Below are 15,873 nucleotides of genomic sequence, written 5' to 3' on the forward strand. Positions count from 1 at the left end.
TCTAACCAGGCCATGGGGCGGTGAGAGCGAACTTTTAGGGAAGGTATATTAGTGAATACAGGGTCTAAAAGGTGACCAGAAGAGTGTGTCGTACTAGGGAGAGTGAAGAGCAAGAGACTTCCTGGTGCCGTGCCGAGATGGGATTGTAACCATTGGGGTAGTTTATTCTTAACGTCACATTCAAGGGGTAGTAGTTCTTCGTTTTCACAGTCCGCGCCAGCCTCTGGATATCTGAAAATAGTAAAAAGCCTTAAACAACAGTGGATTAGTGATCTAGGCTGATATAAAAACCCTGCCCTAATCCCAGTTAAGGAGGTCTCTCGAAAACCCTTACTCTCCATTGCCTTTAATTTGTCACCCACTTCTTCAAAGCTGCAGATTTAAGGCATACATTGCCATGGCTCTTGGGGTCACCCTCCAAGCTATGGCGAAGCCTTAAGGATTGTCTAGCAAGGGCAGCCACCTATGTGCTCAGGGGTCACTCGCTCTGTTGTATGTGGGCTGTACACCTGAAAGTGAATCACATGTGTAGGACAGAAAAGCTTTAATATTCACTTGTGGGAAATCAGCATCAGGTTTCTTCCTAGACCACATCATTACCATGGATTTCATGACCTTAACAGCCAGTGAACGCTCACTACAAAAATCTTGAAAGTAGCAACAAGCCACTACACTGCAACAGTAAGACCATACCAAGATCGGTGCATCACCGACAAACAAGGATGGTACGTTTTGTGCCCTACGCAACAGCACATTTGTCGAATGACGCACTCGGATGTATGTAGTACATAAACAACCCCTACATAGAGGGATCAGCACTAAACCGGTTCACGCATCCTTCCAAATGTCCACTCCCGCTGCCTAGCATTGCCATAATGCACCTCAGACTAGTCTAGATCCCTAAAGGGTAGGGCAAAGGCGGAGATGAACTCCCTTCACATAGTACTGACCCCTCTCTCCGGAGGTTCTAGGTCGCCCCCAGTGTGGGAAGAACTGTATTGAAGTTGGAGAGGGAGGCCTATATTAGCAGTTTTTACAGTCACTAGCCTGCACCCAACGAATTTCATTAGTAGGCCTATAGCACTAGGAGTTCACAGGGACAGAGCTAACCCACCAGCCAATCTTACGGATGGCCTCTGCCGTTTAGAAGGGACTGTGCGTCTTCTGTACTAAACTTGGTTTATTCCAGGCCCTCTTTGCACACGGTTCCAGCAGAGTGCAATTCTCAATTACTTTGGAACAGAAGGGAGTTCTAGTGAAGGGCAGGCGGGCTGACCCCCCCCCCCCCCATTGTTTTTCAGCTCAGCATGCAGTATGTGCACAGGCCTTTCCTGCACAGGATGCCACCCCTCCCCCACGATTCACGTGCTCCCACCATCAGGAGTGGGATTCTGCAGCTACCGGTCCAGTGCACTCTTTGCGTGCCTGCCCCTGTGCCTGACCTACAGACCCGGCACGGCGTCTAATCCACTTCCTGCTAATCCAGGTGTGTATTTCTGAGAGAGATTATAGTCAACTGGAACCCTTCTCAAATCCGTGGACTCCTGAGACGACTGGAGAGAGAGCTCGCAGCCGGCAGCCTATGGGGACACCTACAGCTCCGGTCCAGATGAGAAAATAGGCAAAGTAGGCACGGGCCAATGGGCCCCACTCCTTTTAGGGGCCCGCAACAACTCTTGCAAGAATATTACAATTAAATAATGTCTATAGGGAAAAAAATAATCACCTCAAAGAAACGAAAACTTTACATTAAAGACTGTAGACAAAATACTGTATTAATAGAATGTACCCATTAACAATTTAAAGTACATAAACCAGAGTCATCAGATTCACATAACAGTTTGTCTCTTAAAAGTTCATCTTCTGGCAGCAGTCCGTTTGAAGAAAATCCGGTGCCAATTAGCATTAAGAGATATTTTGCGTAGGGGGGGCTCGACTTTCGACTGCCTAGGGCACTCCACAGGGTTTAATCGGCACAGCTGCAGCCGCTTCATTAGACACCAGCCTGGTGGAAACGCATCAACAACCCCGACCACCAAAGAAAGCAAAGCCATGGTGCTAGTAAATTAACTGCTGGGTATTACCTTCATTTTGACAATATATCAATCGGGTTTCCTGTAGAGCGCGTCGACTCACCCGTTAGGGTCTCGATGCGCCAGGGTCTCTTCTACACACTGCACAGGGCGACTATCGACCGAGCAACCCAAGTATGGCCAGATTCTCAAGATGTGCCAGGGACGCCAAGGCTTCCGATCCTTCGCCGAGAACCGAAGAGGACTGAAGGACTATAGCGCAGTCCCGCACCCTCTGAATTATGAGAACACTGTTCCCGCACTAGCCCTCATTCAGTCAGTCTGTAGCTTTGAACCCACGGCACACCCAGTCATTGGTGCACCCTGCAGCCACAGTGGTACCTCCCTGTTAACTGAGTCCCAAGTAGGCATGGTCACCATCACCAGTGCTTGCTCTTGGACGTTTTCATCGCGCTGAATCATTGATGTGATGTGTTCTTAGCCCATTTCAGCTAACTGGAGACTGCTCCATAACAGAAGTCTTCCTTCCTAGGAATGTCTTATGGAGAAGAAACTGAGAGCCTGGTCAAGCGTGAAGAGCAGACTTTGGAGGGAGATCTAAAGCCTGCAGAGCTAACAAGCGAGCAGTGGAAAGCCACAACCTGGACAAGACAAGCCACGAACAAGATGCGGGCAAATGAGCGACAGCGAAGCCAATCAATGGCAAACAGTAGGCAGGCGGCAAGCCATTATCTTCTAGGTAAGACAACAATGCCTTTTGCAACCAGACCGCAATGCTGTCTGGCAAGCTCGACCTAAAAAGCCGTAGGAAGAATGGCTGAATTAATCTTTGCCTCTGGTTATTACTTTAGGCCTCATTGTAATGCAATTTTTTATTAAAAACAAAAAAACAAAAAAAACAACCACTACAACACGTCAGATGTGAAAATGGAAATCAGCACTGGTAAGCCTTAACAGTAACAGTCAATCTGAACTGCCAGGCCACGTCCCTGCCGACCAATAACACACAACGCCAGACCAGCTGGTGTCCTACTGCACAGTGAGCCATATGGCTGGCAACACCAGTAAACAAAACAAGTAATGGCTGAAACGTCTGAATTAGTCTTAGACCCTGGTAACTACTCTGGGCTGCATCCACCCATCGAGGCAGGAGCACTAGCTAAGGCTACTTTGACAATCTTGGCAGTAGAGGTGGGCAGCCGATAAATGAGAAGTGCGAGCAGAACCAAGCAAAGGGTCTGCCTTGGATCTTAGAGCCCGTGCATGAGCCGAGCCCGGAAAAGGCTGGCTATGTATGTCACGTAACAAACATCAGGCAAACAGTGGCTTAAAAAAAATGTGCATTTTTATAACATAGTGAAGCTTTGGCATTAAGTCACATTGTAGCACTGCACTGAGTAGTACTTAGTGCATCAATTTGTTAAAAAACTATTACTTTTAGTAAGAGTCAAGGCAGTTGTGTAAACCTTGTACAGGCCCAGATTATTACAGAGCAACATTGTTATTAAATCAAGCCCAAACGTTTTGAACAACTGGTATTCTGAACTCACAAATGTTAAAGTGCTATCATGCACGACAATGAAGAAAAACTGTTTTGGTGAAAGGAAATATTTTTGCCCAAGATCACATACAATTTAAGCGGTGAAGCTGCGATTTGAGTTTTTTTGGTTTCATTTTGTACAAATCAGCCAGGAAATTACCATCTTTTTGTCTTTCCTTATGGTAAAGATGTATTTTTATCTTTTTTGCACTTGTTTATATAGTGTGAACCTCACCCAAAGTCCAAATTAGAGGGCTTAACATGAGCACCACTTACATGACAAACGCTCACATTCATTGCTTACAGGCATGGGAAGGTGCAGCAATTAGCCCGGAATCACTGGATTTTGTGCAGGCGCAGAGACTGGAAGCTGTTTCCCCGGTCCCGAAGTCGACAGGACTGGCCCTAACGCCACATCCTGGTTAGAGTGAGTGCGGAAGTTAGAAGCCACATGAAAGCTCGGTTCGTTATGGGCTCGAGGATCCAATAGGGCCCCGAGCCGAGCGTTGGATCCTCGAGCCGAGCCAGGCTTCAGGCTCGACATTTCAATGGCTTGCCCACCTCTACTTGTTATTAGAACATTGGAATGTTTGGAGCTCCATTGAAAACAATGCAGTGCTCTGGGCTTATAATGGCTGGTATAAGCCCGGAGCTCCAACATTCCAATGTTTCTTTGTTCACAGCTCTGGCTGTGAACAAAGGCTTCAGGGAGCCCGAGGGGATTCCAACCCCCTCACGCTTCCAAAAGGCTTTGTTTTTTTTGTTAGAACATTCTGTCCTCTAGTGACAGAATGTTCTAATAGCCTTATAGCCCTTCGTAGATGGGCTATACCGCTATTAAAGTCCCTCTCCCTTGTTAAAGGCCCTCGCCTTCGGCTCGGGGCCTTTAACGCTGGAGAGGGCCTTTAATAGCTGGTATAGCCCTCTACGGCGGGCTATAAGGCTATAGTAGTGAAAATTTCCCACTACTACAACCCTGTAAGCAATGTGGCTCCGAGATTTCTCTGTAAAAATAAGCGTTACCCACAAACTACTCCCCGTGAAAGAGCACCGGAGTAAGTAAACACCGAATTCCTCTCATCTCTTTCTGAAAGGGTCGCGTGCGACATCGCTGCAGTTGTATTCGAATCCTAAAAAAACGAACCCCAGGTGGGAGTTCCAAGGACACGAAATCGTGGGTCTTGAAGCCTCACTGCACAGAGCTGCCCTGCGCAGCACACGCACCGCTTTAGCGCCGTGGCCTTTCTTGTTCTATTCGGAGAAGGCTGCAAGCCACTAGGTGGAATAGAAACGCACAGAATTACCGGTGAGGCTCAGGCAGGGGCGAGCACTGGCAGGAGGACGCTGGGGGTGGGGACTGAAGCCGTCTGGTGAGAGGCTTCCTCTGGAGAACCTCTGCGTGGGCGTCCCGCGAGCTACTGTGCGGGACAACCGTACAAGAAGCAATCAAGTACACCCAACATAAACCGAACTAACAGCCAGGAACAGAACATACACATGACAAACGAGTTACCAACACAACGCTCTCCAAGACAAACACTCGCCCACGCATGGTCAACACCACCTACGAACAGTAAACATCCAGTCAGCAGGAAGGGCAACTCCACCCACTGCCCAGGCAACCTCAGGCCCACAGAGGTAGGCTGGAAAGGAATTGTGCAAGCATCAGATTAGGAGCCCCGAGCATATGCCAGACAAGCTATGCATCAACAGCAGCGTTACACCCTTCTCAAACAGTGAAAGGCAAGCCACGCCTCATTAAGCCAACACGGGACACACAAATCATCCAGTTATGAGTGGTAGTCAATACCCCTTTCCACGCCACAGACAAAACAGTAATCACACAATTCATCTTTCCACATGTGATAATCGCCTCTTTAGATCCTGGAAGTCGGCCCTTCGAAAAAGAGGACCAAACTAGACTCCTACAGGGGTAACAAAAAACATAACTTTTCAACTTTGCAGGTAGAGTAAAGTAAACCATGCCATACTGGGCAGCACACGGGTTATCCCACCCATCCCAACCCCAGGAGCCTTATACTCCAATGCCACACATGACCAATGCAAAATGAACCCAAAGTCTCACCATTAATCAAAGACCGTACCTGATCGCCTGCACACGAGTACAGCAACACCCATACACAATGGCAGACACACGCACTCTATAAGACTCAGCAAAGAGTAGCCAGGGCAGTCACCAATATGTCCCAAGTTCACAGTCAACCCCATTAGAGGATCATGAAATCCTGAACTCCAGTTCAAAGCTGCACCATCTTTCCATAAATCCTACACGTCATGCCAATTGACTAGGAAATAAAGGTTAGACTTCCAACTAGCTACAAGTATTCACATACAAGCAAAAGAAGAAACCCACAAAGACTAAAAAACAAAGATTTTCCCTTGGAGAAATTCACAATAACCAAAGTAAAAACTGGAATGGCATAGCTTTAAGATGTGTGATGTTTACAGGTGAAATGCTAATAGAAGTATTTTTTTTACCAACAACTAGAAAAGACGGACTGACTCACAACTACATCAAACCACACACAAATTAAGCCCAATGCAGCAAATACAAACACGTAATTAGCATTAAGTGTTTTATACGCACCACAGTCATTTTTATATAGAGGGTAATACTACACTTTAGACAGTCCATGTTCGGTCACTTGGTACACTGTTTTTTATCCAGGTAGGCCAGTGCTTCGAATGCATTGAGATTTTCTTCCCAGTTCGTATCTTTGCAAGCCTTTTCAAACTATGAAACCTGCCTTCAATTATTTTTGAATACCAGCCCAATGCAAGATGAAAGATTTCTGCACAAAGCAACTTTTGGTGATGTTGGGCAATATTAGCAGAGGTGTGTACGCTCTGTGAAAGAAAGAGCCTCGAGTTGGCAGCTCTCCTGGAGAACTTTAATCAACGACTGTCCGTTCTAAGGATTTCCTCTACAGTATCTGGTAGGTGTGTAGGCGTCTACAGAGAGGTCCAAAGGGAACCCGCCATCTTCACGAGGGCCCGGGAATGTTTTACTATCACGTGCACCCCTGAGGAGGCTTGGCTGGTGGAACAGTGAAGGATCACTCCAAGCTGTGTGCGGAAGCCGCCGAGTCATGGGTCCTCTGACGAGGGACGCCTCGGGCCCCACAGATTAGTCTGGAGTCTGCTCAAACCCCGCAGTCACTGCGGAGCGGCTGGTATCGGCGCGCGAGAAGGGCATTCACCAGGCCGCAGAGACAGGCCTCAAGAGCGAGACGACTCAACGGGGGGCAACACATAGGCACTCCAAGAATGAGACCAGCATACTTCATCAACCCTTTAACTGTAAACTATATAGACAAACACAGGCGTAACCCCCACCCAACATACAGTCGTAAAAACAAAATCGCTCAGCTACACAATGTCCTTACTAAATGCACCCACCCACCGGCGCGAGGTCACCTTGGAAAGCATTCAAAACCTAATGCAGATGCACTACCAGCTAGAGATGGTCACGGTGAGAAACTCATGGAGAGATGTCCAAAAACATGCAAGGCTACGTCTCCCAAACGCACAACGGTCAGGCATAGATAACTCCCAGGGCCAATTACCCACAAGTTCCCACACAGGAAGGATACAGTCACAGGGGTGGAGGCACCAGGCACGCCCCCTCAGGTAACATCAAATACAGGGCACATAACTCCAGTTTCGGGCAAGAGCAATTCACAGCCTTCAGTGTTAGAAACAGGGGCGCACACACAAACCTCCACTTCACGTAGAAAGTAGCACACACAGTCCTCCACTTCACGTACAGAGGAGCACACACAGACCTCCACTACACATAGAAACAAGGGCAAACGCAGACCTTCACCTAGAGACAGAAGCACACGCAGACCTCCACTTCATGTAGAGAGGAGCAAACGCAGACCTCCACTCTACATAGAAACAAGGGCACACGCAGACCTCCACTTCACCTAGAGACAGGAGCACACGCAGATGTCCAATTCACCTAGAGACAGGGGCACACGCAGACCTTCACAAAGAGACAGGGGCACACCCAGACCTTCACATAGAGACAGGGGCACACGCAGACCTCCACTTCATGTAGAGAGGAGCAAACGCAGACCTCCACTCTACATAGAAACAAGGGCACACGCAGACCTCCACTTCACCTAGAGACAGGAGCACACGCAGACCTCCACTCCACATAGAAACAAGGGCACACGCAGACCTTTACATAAAGACAGGGGCACACGCAGACCTCCACCACACATAGAAACAAGGGCAAACGCAGACCTCCACTTCACCTAGAGACAGGAGCAAACACAAACCTCCACTTCACCTAGAAACAAGGGCACACGCAGACCTTCACATAGAGACAGGGGCACTTGTGCCCTTGTTTCTATGTGGAGTGGAGGTCTGCGTGTGCTCCGGTCTCTAGGTGAAGGTCTGCGTTTACCCTTGTTTCTATGTGTAGTGGAGGTCTGCGTGTGCCACGCAGACCTCCACTTCACCTAGAGACAGGAGCACACGCAGACCTCCACTTCACAGACAGGTTCACACGCAGACCTCCACTACACATAGAATCAAGGGCACACACAGAGACAGGGGCACACTCAGACCTCCACTACACATAGAAACAAGGGCACACGCAGACTTCCACTTCACCTAGAGACAGGGGCACACGCAGACCTCCACTTCACCTATAGACAGGAGCACAAACAGACCTCCACTTCACGTAGAGAGGAGCACACACAGACCTCCACTTCACGTAGAGAGGATCAAACGCAGACCTCTACTTCACAGACAGGTTCACACACAGACCTCCACTACACATAGAAACAAGGGCAAACGCAGACCTTCACCTAGAGACAGAAGCACACGCAGACCTCCACTTCATGTAGAGAGGAGCAAACGCAGACCTCCACTCTACATAGAAACAAGGGCACACGCAGACCTCCACTTCACCTAGAGACAGGAGCACACGCAGATGTCCACTTCACCTAGAGACAGGGGCACAGGCAGACCTTCACATAGAGACAGGGGCACATGCAGACCTTCACAAAGAGACAGGGGCACACCCAGACCTTCACATAGAGACAGGGGCACACGCAGATCTCCACTTCACTGAGACAGGGGCCCATGCAGACCTCCACTTCACCTAGACAGGGGCACATACAGACCTTCACATTGACAGGTACACGCGCAGACATTAATATAGACAGGGATATGCGCAGACATTAAAATAGACAGGGACACGTGCAGACCTTCACATCGAGACAGGGACACACGCAGACCTTCACATCGAGACAGGGACACACGTAGACCTTCACATCGAGACGGGGACACACGCAGACCTTCACATCGAGACGGGGACACACGCAGACCTTCACATCGAGACGGGGACACACGCAGACCTTCACATCGAGACAGGGACACACGCAGACCTTCACATCGAGACAGGGACACACGCAGACCTTCACATAGAGACAGGAGCACACGCAGACCCCCACTTCACCTACAAACAAGGGCACACACAGACCTTCACATAGAGACAGGGGCACACGCAGACCTCCACTTCACCTAGAAACAAGGGCACACACAGACCTTCACATAGAGACAGGGGCACACGCAGACCTCCACTTCACCTAGAAACAGGGGCACACACAGACCTTCACATAGAGACAGGGGCACACGCAGACCTCCACTTCACATAGAGACAGGAGCACACGCAGACCTTCACTTCACATAGAGACAGGAGCACACGCAGACCTTCACTTCACATAGAAACAGGAGCACACGCAGACCTTCACTTCACATAGAGACAGGAGCACACGCAGAACTCCACTTCACATAGAGACAGGGGCACACACAGACCTTCACATAGAGACAGGGGCACACGCAGAACTCCACTTCACATAGAGACAGGGGCACACACAGACCTTCACATAGAGACAGGGGCACACGCAGAACACTACTTCACATAGAGACAGGAGCACACGCAGACCTTCACTTCACATAGAGACAGGAGCACACGCAGACCCCCACTTCACCTAGAAACAAGGGCACACACAGACCTTCACATAGAGACAGGGGCACACGCAGACCTCCACTTCACCTAGAAACAAGGGCACACACAGACCTTCACAAAGAGACAGGGGCACACGCAGACCTTCACATAGAGACAGGGGCACACGCAGACCTTCACATAGAGACAGGGGCACACGCAGAACTCCACTTCACATAGAAACAAGGGCAAACGCAGACCTCCACTTCACCTAGAGACAGGAGCAAACGCAGACCTCCACTTCACCTAGAAACAAGGGCACACGCAGACCTTCACATAGAGACAGGGGCACACGCAGACCTCCACTACACATAGAAACAAGGGTAAACGCAGACCTTCACCTAGAGACAGAAGCACACGCAGACCTCCACTTCACCTAGAGACAGGAGCACACGCAGACCTCCACTTCACCTAGAGACAGGAGCACACGCAGACCTCCACTTCACAGACAGGTTCACACGCAGACCTCCACTACACATAGAATCAAGGGCAAACGCAGACCTTCACCTAGAGACAGAAGCACACGCAGACCTCCACTTCATGTAGAGAGGAGCAAACGCAGACCTCCACTCTACATAGAAACAAGGGCACACGCAGACCTCCACTTCACCTAGAGACAGGAGCACACGCAGATTTCCACTTCACCTAGAGACAGGGGCACAGGCAGACCTTCACATAGAGACAGTGGCACATGCAGACCTTCACAAAGAGACAGGGGCACACCCAGACCTTCACATAGAGACAGGGGCACACGCCGATCTCCACTTCACTGAGACAGGGGCCCATGCAGACCTCCACTTCACATAGACAGGGGCACATACAGACCTTCACATTGACAGGTACACGCGCAGACATTAATATAGACAGGGATATGCGCAGACATTAAAATAGACAGGGACACGTGCAGACCTTCACATCGAGACGGGGACACACGCAGACCTTCACATAGAGACATGGGCACACGCAGAACTCCACTTCACATAGAGACGGGCACACACAGACCTTCACATAGAGACAGGGGCACACGCAGAACTCCACTTCACATAGAGACAGGAGCACACGCAGACCCCCACTTCACCTAGAAACAAGGGCACACACAGACCTTCACATAGAGACAGGGGCACACGCAGAACTCCACTTCACATAGAGACAGGGGCACACGCAGACCTTCACTTCACATAGAGACAGGAGCACAAGTAGACCTCCACTTCACATCGAGACAGACCTACTCTTCAGATAATAGTAGTCTGTTGGCGCCTCTCTGAGCACTCTAACTCCAAAGTACATAGAGACTCCAATACAGTCATACATGCACCTGGAGCCCAGGGTCACACTACAGACTGCAGTACCTCACGCCGGAGCCGATCCTTCCACGGAGGCTGTCACCCACCTCGGAAGAGACTGCCCGCTGTCCTCCCTCGGACCCAGGGCCAGAGTCTGCCCGAACTTCGGCAACTCTCCTGCCCCGTCCCTCGCCCCGCCCGCCGCTCACCTCTCCTGTACACAATAACCAGGAAACGTGTCGCTCTGCGGTAGGTTTGAGCGAAGGAAGAGGCCAGGCTGTGGCAGGGGGCAGAGGGACACCCCCAGCCGGGGCCGGACCGGCGCCAGCACGGCCCAGTCTGAAGAGGCACAGAGAAGGAGGGGCCGAGGAGGAGAGGAGGGGCCGAGGAGGAGAGGAGAGGCGAGGCCATAGAGGGCCGGCAGGCTTAATGGGTGGAGGAGGGAGGGACAACGGAAGGGGGCAGTCACACAGAGGGCACGAAGAATCAGAGGAGGGGAGGGACAGAGGAGGGCCAAGGAATGGGGGGTGGAGCAAGGAATCTTTGTGCGTGCGAGAAAAGTGGCTGAGGTGAAAGAAAAGGCAGCCATCACAAACCCAGCTACAGACTCAATGGAGATGGCTGCAAACACAGTACCGAAACCATGCAATAAGGCATCTCGGGATTTGGAGTGTTAATTAACTGGGGCGTTAAGAAGATAGGGGGTGGGGAGGGGCAGCAGTAAGACAGGAAGAGGAGGATGGCGGAGAGCCAGTAAGGGCCGGGGCGGCGGCAGTGGACAGAACCGAACCTTCCCAGTCTGGAGACGGACCGGACCGCGAGGGGTCGGGGCTGCCAGCAGCAGAGACCTAGCAGAAGCGCAGGCTCCCTCGCTGCCCGGCGCAGACACTCCTGGATCCCGGAAGGGAGTCTGGTCGCCAACTTGTGTGTGAGGAAACCCACTTCCAGAAGTGGCAGGACTCCGCTTCCTCCTTGGAAGAACACGTGCGTGCCGGCCAAAGTGCGTCCGTGTCTGCCACAGAGGGGACACGGCGAGCCTGGAAGACAGGCAGCCAAGAGGCCATGTACATAACACATCGATGCCTCCAGGGCAAGCCTGGAAGACAGGCAGGCGTAGACAGCCAAGACTTGGCCATGTACAAAACACAGTAATTACTCCACGGCGAGCCTGGAAGACAGGCAGGCGCAGACAGCCAAGAGGCCATGTACAAAACACAGCAATGCATCCACCGCGAGCCTTGAAGACAGGCAGGCGCAGACAGACAGCCAAGAGGCCATGTACAAAACAGTAATGGCTCCACGACGAGCCGGAAGACAGGCAGGCTCAAACAGCCAAGACTTGGCCATGTACAAAACACAGGAATGCCTCGAGGACGAGCCACGAAGACGGGCAGACTCAGACAAACAGCCAAGAGGCCATGTACAAAACACCTACAATGCATGGCAAAGTATTTTTAGACCGCACTGAAGGGGGAGGTGATTATGGAAGTACGGACAGGAAAGGAGAGGCAAACACCAAGGGACTCGGAGAGAAAGGGAGCAGAAGGGTAGAAAAAGCTGGAACAGGCCCAGAGAAACAGGGCCTGCATGAGCGACAAGCGGAGGAAGGGGCGAGTGTGAGAGGGCACAGAATGGTGAAGGGTAGTGACAAAGAGGTCAAGGGCGCGTGCAAATTTTGATGGAAGCCACACAACAGCACCAGGTTGGGATGGTGTGGAGCAGTGCTTTAAATGGTCCGGTACCGAGTACCGGCACTTTTCTATTTTGAAAGGGGTACCGGCACTTCTCCTGAGAAATGTAATACTTTTAATTGTAGAGTACCTGCACTTATCATGAACAAGTAGGTACTCCGGTACAGACTACCCGCACTTCTATTTTTCCATTTCAAGCACTGGTGTCGAGATTACAGAGACGAACATGTTTGCAGCGCTCCTACTGCACCCTGAGGGGCACTTACTGAACAGTGGCCGTGTGGAGAGCCCCACAGCATTATGTGGGGGCAGATCTGCGTGAAACTCTTCACAGCTCCAGGTGTAGCAATCAACAATGAGGGACTGTTTTGTAAGCCTTCCCTCCTCCACAGCACTGTCAGGTTTAGGGTAATTGTAGGGTTTCCTAGCACAACACTGTCAGAGCTAAGTTGGTGGAGCCTATTAAAGGCGCCAAGTCACCAGCTTCAACTTCTTGCGGAATTGAAAAGGCGGATCTGATGTGCAGCAATAGTGGTTTCGCGCTTCAGGACTGAAGGAAAAGGCCCAATTGCCGGCTCCAGTTCTGCGTGGGGTGGATGTAGGATGATATCAAGGTGTAAGGGTTCACTTCAATCAGCCTCCACAGCACGCATGCAGAGCAGTCACTGATGAATGTGTGGAAAGACCCCACGGCCCAATGTAAGGTAGTCACGGAGGAGCAAATGTTTGGACGGGCGCCACATCACCTTACTGGTCCAGGGATTAAGTGGGCCGGGGTCATAAGGAATGTGGAATTATGGGGGCCACTGAAAACACATCGCCAGTAAAAAAGGAATGTTGCTTGTGCCAGAACCACACAGAATTAGACAAGCATATGGTCTGCTGCTGCCCAGCCTAGTCACATCAGAGGCGATAATACCTCAGAACAATGTTTCTTGTTAAATGGCACGAGAATTTGCAAATAGGCCCTAACATGTATCTGTACAACTGCGGTGCCAATGGACCTCGCACAAATTGGCAAGTATTACGTAGAAGCAGAAAGGATTTTACGAATGGAGCGTGAACTGAAGGCAATAGCAAGCAAAGCATACGCTGCCGAACATCCATTGTTGTAGAACCCTTTTCCTGGGGGGTACCGTACATGAATTGGCACGGAATGGCTTCACACACGTAGCTTGCACTCTAGGACCTGGAAGCACATATCCCCACGCATGAAGCTTGCACTTCAAGGGACAATTGCGTGGGTCTGACTTTGCATCTCATGCCTCATCTACCTCTTGCACACTCCCTCTGATGGGGTCTCCTGCATGGACGGGTGTCACACACATTTATGCATTTTCTTGCACTTTAAGATTCTGCACTTCATTGTATATCATTTTGAAAGGGGCCTTGGATAGGATTTGGCAACACATTCATTTATGCATTAATCCTACACTTTAGGATCATGGAAGCCTATGGTTGCACGTACACACGCAGCACTTTACGGCTCCTTGGATGTTTCAGCGCTTCTCGTTTCTTAGTCTCTGCACGCTCACGCACTTTACAGCCTTGTGCATGTCTGTCTATGGCTTAAAATTGAACGCCCAAGCACTTGACAACTTTATGCGTGCCTGGTTGTTGCTGAAAACACCCGTCCCTAGAATACATTTTTGGAGCTATCTGCTGCACCTATAATACTTGGCCCTTGCACATTCTAATGTGGCCAACCTTGCTTGGGCTTCAAATGTTGTGCCTTTTATATTGTCCTCGTATGCACATAAGCTGCCTATTTCTTTTGGGCTCTAAAAATTGTTTTTAATACAGTCTTATGATTTTATAAATGACTTTCATATAAGTTTTAATGACCAAGTTTTATACTTTACCTCTGCTTTTATGTCGCACTAGAGACCGTTCTTTGTAAAGGATTTTAGGTAATCGTACAATAAAGATTTACAAACAGTCTTCTTTATTTTATCTGAAACAGACTTTCAAATTAATAACAAACAAATTTGTTATTCATCTTACACAGCGAAAAAAAAGCGCACTGACACGGGACGACCACGGGAGAATACCCACCACCAGTACGCACCCCAACACCACTCTAATGTATACAAGCAATTCTGGTTTTGAAGAATGGTTTTTCTGGGGCTATTCACCCTCCAAACACAGCCTGTATTTAATACATTCTCAAATTGCTTCCTATAGGAATCAAAGTTATTCAAGCTGGCCTGCAAACTATCCGAGCTACGGAATTAGCAATTTATGACATTTCTTACTCTAAAAACCGTCAAGTCTTCAAATTCCATCCTTCCAACAAAAAAAAAAAACAAAGAGACTGCTCTGGAAAAAACCCAAGGAAAAACCTTAACTCGTACATTTGTAAATACCCCATGGTGTTGTGCAATGTGGAAGACTAGAACTTGGTGAATTCTCAAAGGTTATATGTCAGGGTAAGTTTATTTCTTGATTATGCCATGTGTTTCTTTACACCTGTGTGATACGCTTCCCTGTTCAGGTGGCGGTGTAGGACCATATATATTATATGGCACATTCATTTAAAGTATTCCATTTGGCTTCCTGTACCCATGTAACACACTCTGTGATGATGGCGGGTCTTGTTCACGCTGTACAAAATTGCAAATCAATAGAGATAAATACACACAACCTTTACCAAATGCAAGCAATTATACATCCGATAACTTATTTGTGCCATCAGACATCCCAGCAGCATGATAAAGCCAACGTAGTCACACACCATCTCCAGCCTCACTTGTAAATAGTTCTACTCAAATAGCCCACTAGGCAGAATCCTCTCAGTATCATTCACATAAGGTACTAAAGCCACAGAGTTGCAAAGCGCCGCCAAATCACATCACATGCACACGCACCATAACAATTATTGGGCACTGCATTCATATCAACACATCACGCTGCAGAAGCTCCACATGTTTTTTCAAATGTTATTTGCTAAATTGTTTGGGCCGTTTCTGGAGACTGTGCCACCCTGCCCAGTGTTCACCCTCCATCCACCTTGGTATACACCCGAATCATGCCCGTGTGCAGAGGCCTGTTTTCACAATGAATGAGGCCAACAGCTGGGCTCTGGTCACAGGGGGACACCATGTGCAGCTACTTGTACGAGTGAGGCGGTCACCTCGCTGGACTGTAGAGAACAGTGGTGGCAGTGACCGCTATTATAATAAACACGGCAGGCTGTTTTGGGACTGGTCACCTGCTAAGGAGAACGCCTACTGACATCTATTTCAGTAGTCTGCCAGTCCCCAAAACCAGGCCCTTCACCCAG

At 49.6% G+C, this 15,873-nt stretch overlaps 1 protein-coding gene across 5 annotated transcripts in view; it reads right to left on the reverse strand.

The window, feature by feature from the left end:
- MGAT1 (alpha-1,3-mannosyl-glycoprotein 2-beta-N-acetylglucosaminyltransferase) overlaps positions 1 to 15,873 on the reverse strand; it is a 186,639-nt gene that overhangs the window by 46,623 nt on the left and 124,143 nt on the right. Inside the window, exon 1 of one of the 5 annotated variants that reach the window (XM_086924454.1) lies at positions 10,966 to 11,865. The exons of 1 other annotated variant lie outside the window; for it this stretch is intronic. The gene's annotated coding sequence lies outside the window, so the exon portion shown is untranslated. Of the gene's footprint in view, positions 1 to 4,877; positions 4,996 to 10,965; positions 11,866 to 15,873 lie in introns of those variants that run through there. 3 more of the 5 variants (XM_086924458.1, XM_086924457.1, XM_086924459.1) reach the window with 3 other exon arrangements.

This window comes from Lissotriton vulgaris, chromosome 5 (genome assembly GCF_964263255.1).
Source record: "Lissotriton vulgaris chromosome 5, aLisVul1.2, whole genome shotgun sequence".
NCBI classification, from domain to species: Eukaryota; Metazoa; Chordata; class Amphibia; order Caudata; family Salamandridae; genus Lissotriton; species Lissotriton vulgaris.